This window comes from Mytilus edulis, chromosome 9, assembly GCF_963676685.1.
Source record: "Mytilus edulis chromosome 9, xbMytEdul2.2, whole genome shotgun sequence".
Taxonomy (NCBI): Eukaryota; Metazoa; Mollusca; class Bivalvia; order Mytilida; family Mytilidae; genus Mytilus; species Mytilus edulis.
Genome location: NC_092352.1, coordinates 73,813,854 through 73,821,996, shown reverse-complemented (window position 1 = coordinate 73,821,996; position 8,143 = coordinate 73,813,854). Strand labels below are relative to the sequence as shown.

Genomic DNA, 8,143 nt, shown 5'->3' with positions numbered 1-8,143 from the left:
AATGAATGTCAATTAGGTGCAATTTCATTTTGTTTAATAAATTAAGTCTGAATCTGTGATTGTTATAATTATGATGTCGTGTTCGTTATTGTCATGTTAATATGCTTTTAAATCTTTACTCTTTGTTTTGTTCACGCATCTTTTGTCAATATAATGGAATTGGATGAAACTGTGATACAAGTGAGAGGGTTAGCTAGCTATCAAACCAGGTTCAATTCACCATGTTCTACACGAGAAAAATCCTTGTACCTAGTCTGGAATATGACAGTTGTTATCCATTTGTTTGGTGTGTTTGGGCTTTTGATGTTGCCTTTTGATTAGGGACTTTCAGTTTTGAATTTTCCTCGAAGTTCAGTATTTATGTGATTTTACTTATTACAAAGCATGTTTTGTCAAATAAAAACAAATATTTATGATTTTTTAGCGTTCCTCATTGAATTGAATCTAGACTTGTAGAACAACGCGTTGGACATTACAGTTTATAAAGAGTAATTGTCATTTATTATTGTGTTCAAGGTGGATTAGCCACTGTTTAAAACCAATTTCTTTCCTCAAGTTGCAAACCTTGTGATGTTTTGATTTATCTACTCACCCTGTTAATCATCCTATGCCAATTTGGTCCTTATTTACCATGTTCTAATTTCTAAACTTCGAATGCAAATATTTTATCACAAAACACAGGATTTACAAGATGTACTAGATAACCAAGACATGACTTACACATGTGCACAGCCCTCATTCTTTAAAATAAGAATACAAATCAATAGTTTAACTTGTCTTTGCAATAACTTATATAAATGTTTATAAAATAGAATGTTGACCATTCAGTCATTAGCTACCGTATACTAATACTAATGTGGTTTGAATTACAGATGCGGATCGCATGGATGGGTTTAAGTTATATGTGACCAATACATCAACCATTCCACCTGATGGTTATCTTTGCTATGAGGATCCTGATCCAGGTTTGCCAGACATCACACAAACTATTCCGTGTAATCAACTTGGACAATATGTCATTTATTTTGATGATAAAGGATCAAAACAGAGATCAGAGGGACCAATAGTTGAACTGTGTTATGTTGCAATTAATGGTGCGTTAAGTGTTATTGTGTAAGATTTTTTTCATTTTCATTATACCAGCTTCAATCTTAATATTCCAAGGGCTAAATCTTGAATCTTCTAGAATCTTAGATTTTATCTTATATACAAAAGTTCAACAAAATGATACATCAAACACACTATTTTGAACACAACATTAAATATTATAATTGATTTTTTTAAACTTTATTTAAAAAACCCAGATAAGAAACATAACTAACAGATCACTAAAACACAAACAGTCGCAAAGGAATACAAATGACAAAGAGTGCGATATTCTTCAAATAATAACTTCATTCATATTAAACGGAGCATACATTGCATGCATCTTGCATAATGTTTAAACACATGTGTTTGGGTAATGGACCTTCAATCATTGCTGATCGACTGATCAGTTACAATGATAACCGAAGATACTAATTCGAGGAATAGTATTGCTTATACTTTTTTTCTATTGCAGATGAAACAATACTCATTCGAAATTCACAAATCTAATAATACAAAAGGTGTTTAAATTTAAAAAAAAGGAACTTATATACGTTTAGTTGAAATTGAAAGTTTTGTCTGCTTCAATAAAGGCAACAGTAGTATACCGCTGTTCGAAAGGCTACAGGACATTTTAAGAAAAAATCAAGTCTGTAAAATTTTAAAAATGCAAAAATTGTTTTCGTAGTTGATTATGTTCGCAACTTTCAAATGCAGACAAATGAAGACGTTACAGGTCACGGGCAATGTATATGTACATTTGTACTATGAACTCTAAATTCAAGTCGATGCCTACATATAAATATAGTTGATAATGGTTTATTGCTGACAATCAACTAAATACAACGAGTAATCGAAATACAATAAGGTGAAATAATCCCTTCGTCTCAATTTAATTGACCGTTATGAAATATCTGTCTCTCAGCTGACGATAATATGTTACATATGTCGTAACAACAATCTTGTGATTTATTCCTCGAATCTGGTATCATTCATTTAGACGGATAAACTTAAGTTATAATTCAAAAGCAAGACGACGTGTAACCGAAATATACAAGTATTTTAATATCCCTTCAGAGTAGTTGAGATCACCATGTCATTGATGTGGGGTTGGTTTGTTGTTCAAATTTCAGTTTTGATTTGGTGTGCGTGTCGACCGTTTCTTTGGCATACATGTTTTGGCCGTTTTTTAATTGAAATCATGATAACAACATAACCTTTTTTAAATAATGTAGATAAACAGAGAGTGTACTATTTGGTCAACGCTCTCGTTATCATATTTTTGTTACAACACTGTGCAAGGAAATCATTCTTTTTTTCAGGTTGTCAAAAAAGCTTTTGGGGAAATAATTGTGATAAAGTTTGTTCCGAAAATTGCATAGAGCGACATTGCCACCCCGAAAATGGTTCTTGTGTTTGGGGTTGCAACACTAAACATTGCTTTAATGATATATGCGATATACAAACTGCAGTTTGCACTGATGGTTGTGAGCCAAAACGAACCGGAAACCATTGTAACAAGTGTAAGTATTAAGTGTGCATATTATTTTGAAATAACACTACATTTCATCTTACAACAATTATTATTGATATCTTAAAGTGTTTTAAACAATCATCCCTTTGTTGGCCTCTTATGCAAACAAATAGCAAACACTGTGTGAGTTTTAATTGATGATTGTATGGAGAGATTGATTGAAAAAAATATGTTTATTATCATATATGTATATACATGTATTGTACAATAATCGTAATAGTTTTTTTTCTTCTTTTTAGTAATAACGTTGGTACAATATTAAGCATACTGGGGACATTAAGTATGTATAAAGCAGCCAAACAATCTGTATTGGCTATTCCTAAAAGTCAAAATTGTATGAAATTATCTCGAGATTTAAGTATATGTCAAATAAGAAAACCTGTGCGTCAAGTCGGTCTTCAATATATAATAATAAAAAATATTCAAAATAATCTTGTTTCAGATAACATTGCCTCTGAAGGTATAGTCTCGCACAAAACCGGTACCCAAGTAACGGCAGCAGAAGCATGAGAAGCACATTTTGATGATAAATTCGGTGATATTCAAACTATTTACAGATCCAAACATTATTACAAGAAAATTAAAGAGCTAATAGAACGAAAAAAATAAAAGGAAAATATTCAACTTTGCAATAAGTTCTTAAACATGTTACAATCCAAATGATATTTCATCAAACTGTTGTCATTTTCAACAACTCGTAATCAACTAAGGAAGGAAGATCATTAGTATATGTTTCCCGTGATATAAATGTTTTATACTTTGCCAAAATGAAGATATTACTATGCGCTCTTCAAAAATATAATAAAAAAGACGGGTCAAGTTGCTATTTTTCAAGCTATGAGTCGTTGACAATTGCCTAAATTTTCAAATTTATGCTCAAACATGTATGAGATGTAATTAAAAATAATTTGTGCGGGGATAGGTTTTACAACATATTTTAAGAAAATAAAAAGAAAGATGGTGTCACCGAACTTGTGTTCTTGCTACAAATAAAAATTTAAAATTTCCCTATCAGGTCAGTATAACATTTCACTAAAAGAGTTATCTCACCTTAAATTGATTAGTTGAAAAAAAATAGACCTAAATACAAATGTTTGGTATTTGTTTAAATATTTTGGATAATGCAATACATTAGTAACTATTTTTTTATATGAACAAACAGTCTAATCAATACATTTGCACATCTGTCTACCAATTTTCAGATGCCTACTTGATTAATGTATAAAACACTGGACATTTATCAATGTTGCTATAATGTCATTGAATTCTCATTTTAGAACAGGGTTTTGTTTTGCGTAAGGTTACCAAACTAGATCAAATTAACACACATAAACTGTGGGACCTGTGTGACATTTAGAGGGAGTGGGAACGTGTATTCAAAGAGATGTAAAGTCCTGTTCTGTATATAAACCATCTGCTATGAGAATGCAAAATCTGTCAACATGTCACAATCCTGAATGAAACGCAGTACAGCACACGGAATAACACATATTGCTAAACTTTGTCGCTGCACCATCAAATATTAACGTCAGTAATAAAACAAACAATAAATGGCTTTATCTTTTGACGTTTTGTTTTTCATTTAGGAATGACTGTAATATTTTTTTCTGTCTATGAGGAAATAACATAAACATGTGGGACACACTGAATAACCCGCGTAGCGGGTTATTTAACAGTGTGCACCACATGTTTTATGTCATTTCGAATAGACAGAAAACATATTACAATCATTGCTTATAATTTAATTATAATTCTAAATTCCATTTTAAACCGGGGTTAACCATAACAAAACGTTGATGACGTCACGTACACAAGACAAAGTTATGTCTATAAGCTGATATACAAAATAACGTCAGCCAATCAGAAGACGCTTTACATCCAAAACTAAATTATTTGCCCTTACATTTTAAGTCTTCTTAAGTGTTGTCAATAAATACATGATCATACTTGAATAGCCATTTTTATTATCAAGTTGAAGGTTTTCTTTTCAGAAAGTACTACACGGGAGGGAAATCATACTCTTTACGCTTCCAATACAAGCACTTCTTGGCAATCTGGCACCATTTTATATAAAGAAACATCTTTGTCATCTGAAATCAATTTGTATGCTGTTTTTAGATACTTGACATATGAGTCTCCAGTTGAAGATTTACTTTCGGAACTTGTAGTGTGTGAGATTGGAATAGTTGGTAAGCTTTTCATATAAAAAATTAGAATATCATACGTTACGATTTCTCATTAATCTTCATGAAATATAGTTTACATTTGAAGTTTTAAGACTCAATTAGCAACTGGTATTTTGTTATCGCCTTTCAAAAACGGGGCATTATAATGTATACCGATATTGTAAAATAGAGGCGACAGATACCAAAGGGACATCAAAACTTATAATAAAAAATAATCTGACAACGCATTGGCAAACAAAGAGATTGGAAAATATTAAAAATAATTAACGATATACCATAACATAGCATAGAAAACGTAAGACTTCGCAGCACTAACCCCACCAGAAATTATAGTCATCTTAGGTGATCACGTTGAATAAAAAGATCCAGCTCCACTGTGTTAACAACATTTATGCGCTTTCACTAGAATTAAATTGAGAACGGAAATGGATTTACAAATACGCACATCTTTTTTTTGGCAATTTTCGTTCTATTTTTTTTAAATCGTATTTTCAGATTATTTAAATCATATGCATTTGTTTCGCAAATGTATGTTTTTCATTGGATGATTGAATACTTTTTCCTGTGTGTTATATCTTATGAAAAATTGGAGTTCAAATTTGTGTATCGTTTAATTTGCTTTTGTTGACTAGCATACATGTATAACAAACGGACTACAACATGAACCGATCATTCAAAATTGATATTTTGTTACTAAAGTGTCAAACTCATTCGAATTCAAACTGATACAATTTGCTATTGACCAAACTGCAATTAATCCAGGGGTTATTATCCAGTTGCGTTTGCGGATTTCCTTATTTAATGTGAAGTGTTTTGTGAACTATAAAATGTTTACCTTTTTGGCCATGGTACATGTACGTTCTGTTTCTTTTTTTTTATTTTCTTCAAATTAGTGTATTATTTATATCTTTAATAATTCCCCTTTTGTTTTGGAATAATCAAACAACTTGTATTTTTTTTTAAAGTGCATTCTTTAAAGAGGAGAGAGGTTGTTTACATGATTTTGATGTAAAGCTTGCAGTTCAGTGTGAGCCAAGGCTCTGTGTTAAAGGCCGTACTTTGACCTATAATTGTCTAATTTAGTACATTATGACTTGGTTGGAGAGTTGTATCATTAACCCTAATGATAAACTCACCATAGATACCAGGATTAAATAAACATATCTTCCTATTTCTATAGATAGTTATCTTCCGCTTAAATTACGCTGGGAAAGGCCTTTAGTGGAACACATTCGATAGATGTTTACCATTTCATATAGAAAAATACCATCCCTCTCTTTTGAATGTTTTTTTTGTTGTTGTAAATATCTCATCTCAAACATATAACTTACAAAACATTTCTGTAAAATATAAATAATGTCACACCAGTTGGAAACAGATTGTATCACAAAAAAGTACTTCAATCAAAATGTAGTAGTGTGATGACTTCGACAACTTTTTCTCTTTTTTTCAGGTTGTCCTCCTTCACATTATGGCCTTTTCTGTAACCAATCGTGTCCAGAAAATTGTAATGGGCCATGTGACCTTGACACCGGGAAATGTATATTTGGTTGTTCAAACGGATGGCATGGTGATAAGTGTGAACAAGGTATACCGACTTTTTTTCTTTTGGAATTACAGTTGAATGACCTCATGTCACAGGTGATTAAAGTAGAAATACAGAACAGTGGTGTTCCATTACCGTTTGAAAATATAACATGCGTATTTACACCATTTCATGTGTACCTGGTACTTCATTCGCTGTTTAAAAGACGAAATTGTACAAATTGAAAATTTACGATATGCCGCGGGAACAGACTTAAGACTGTTATCAACTGTTGTTCAGATCCGTTTGGGATTGATACAATATTCATTTGGAATTCTATAAGAATTCACACTGGTATTGATTCGTATTAGAATGTATTGTGTATTGTCCAAACAAATCCCAGAATGAGATACCTTCAAGAAAAGTATATAATTTGCCTGTCAATATATTCAACTTTCAAACTGCATATTTTTTCAGCATGTCAAGCTGGTACATACGGCAAAGACTGCCTTGCGACATGTTCAACACATTGTTTATACCCATAGTGCCATGGAGTGAGTGGAGAATGCTTAGTTGGATGTAATGGCGGATGGCAGGGGTTCGATTGCTCACAAAGTAAGTTGTGCTTCTTTTTTCATTATATAACAAATGATCAATCTTGATGAATAGATTAACATTTCATTTACTCAAACCCACAACTTGTCATAAGCGTTGTACTTTTTTTCGTAATGGTTGAATATATTTTTCAAATGGCATATAATTTTTTGGAACTTGCACAAGTACATGTAATACGCACTGGTGTTGTTTCAAAAAAGAGGCAAAGGGTTACAAAGTAGTATTCAATCATATAAATTGAAAACAAACTGTCATGGCTCTGCAAAACGCGACATTTGCAAATCTAGCTCCATAATTGGCATCCGTGGTGTTGATTATGTAAGTACAAACCTGTTGATAAGTTAAATTCGGTAGTGCGTGCCGAGGAAAAGAGGATGGGATGATATAATCGACAAGTAGAACATATCCGTCGTCCTATATGGAACAGATATTTCGTACCGTTTAACAAACACGTAATTGCATCTGTGAAATTTTCTACGGGAAGAATTCAACTTCAACACTTAAAACTCGTTCTAAGCTGCATTTATCTTTTAATAAAATCATGATGGGAAATACAAGCTTCTGTCATATCAGACAAATGTGGAAGATGAAAAAATTAATAAAATATGTCTACTCTTCCGGACCACCTTTGATCATTTCAGTTGCTTTATGTTTGTGTAGCTCTGTCTCAAGTTTTTTTGTAGGGTCAAAAATACTGTTCATTTGTTCTTGGTTTGTTTTAGCTAGATTTCATCTGTTTTTTCAGAATTCTATTTAAGGGATTTGATCGTCATCTTTGAATTTGTTGCTTTTTTTATTGTACCTAACATTACAATTGTACATTGAAAGTCCAATATAAAAATTCGAAATCTTATCTGATAGAATGTTCTTTTTTATAATAATACATATACATGAAAATACATGTAAGTAAATGTGGTATGCTTGCCAATCAGATAACAGTCAATCAAAATTCAAATGAAATGGATGTTAGCAATCACAGACAACTTTACGACAATAAGAAAACCCCATACAGTAAAAGGGTTTGAAAGCCAAAAAAAGTCAAAACAGTTAACGAAAATCAAATATGACCGACATGAACCAACGACAACTAATAAACAACATGTTCCTTACTTGGGCCAGGCACATATATAACAGATATACAAAAATATGTGGTTTGAGTGCCAATGAGATAACTCTTCATCCAAGTCACAATTTGTA

At 31.9% G+C, this 8,143-nt stretch overlaps 1 long non-coding RNA gene across 1 annotated transcript; it reads left to right on the top strand.

Annotated features, from left to right (window-relative positions):
* Positions 1-4,609: 4,609 nt before the first annotated feature.
* Positions 4,610-6,937, top strand: LOC139490427 (uncharacterized). The gene is made up of 3 exons (XR_011656326.1): positions 4,610-4,809; positions 6,260-6,394; positions 6,809-6,937. It is a non-coding gene; the product is annotated as an uncharacterized lncRNA (long non-coding RNA).
* The last annotated feature ends 1,206 nt before the right edge of the window (positions 6,938-8,143 follow it).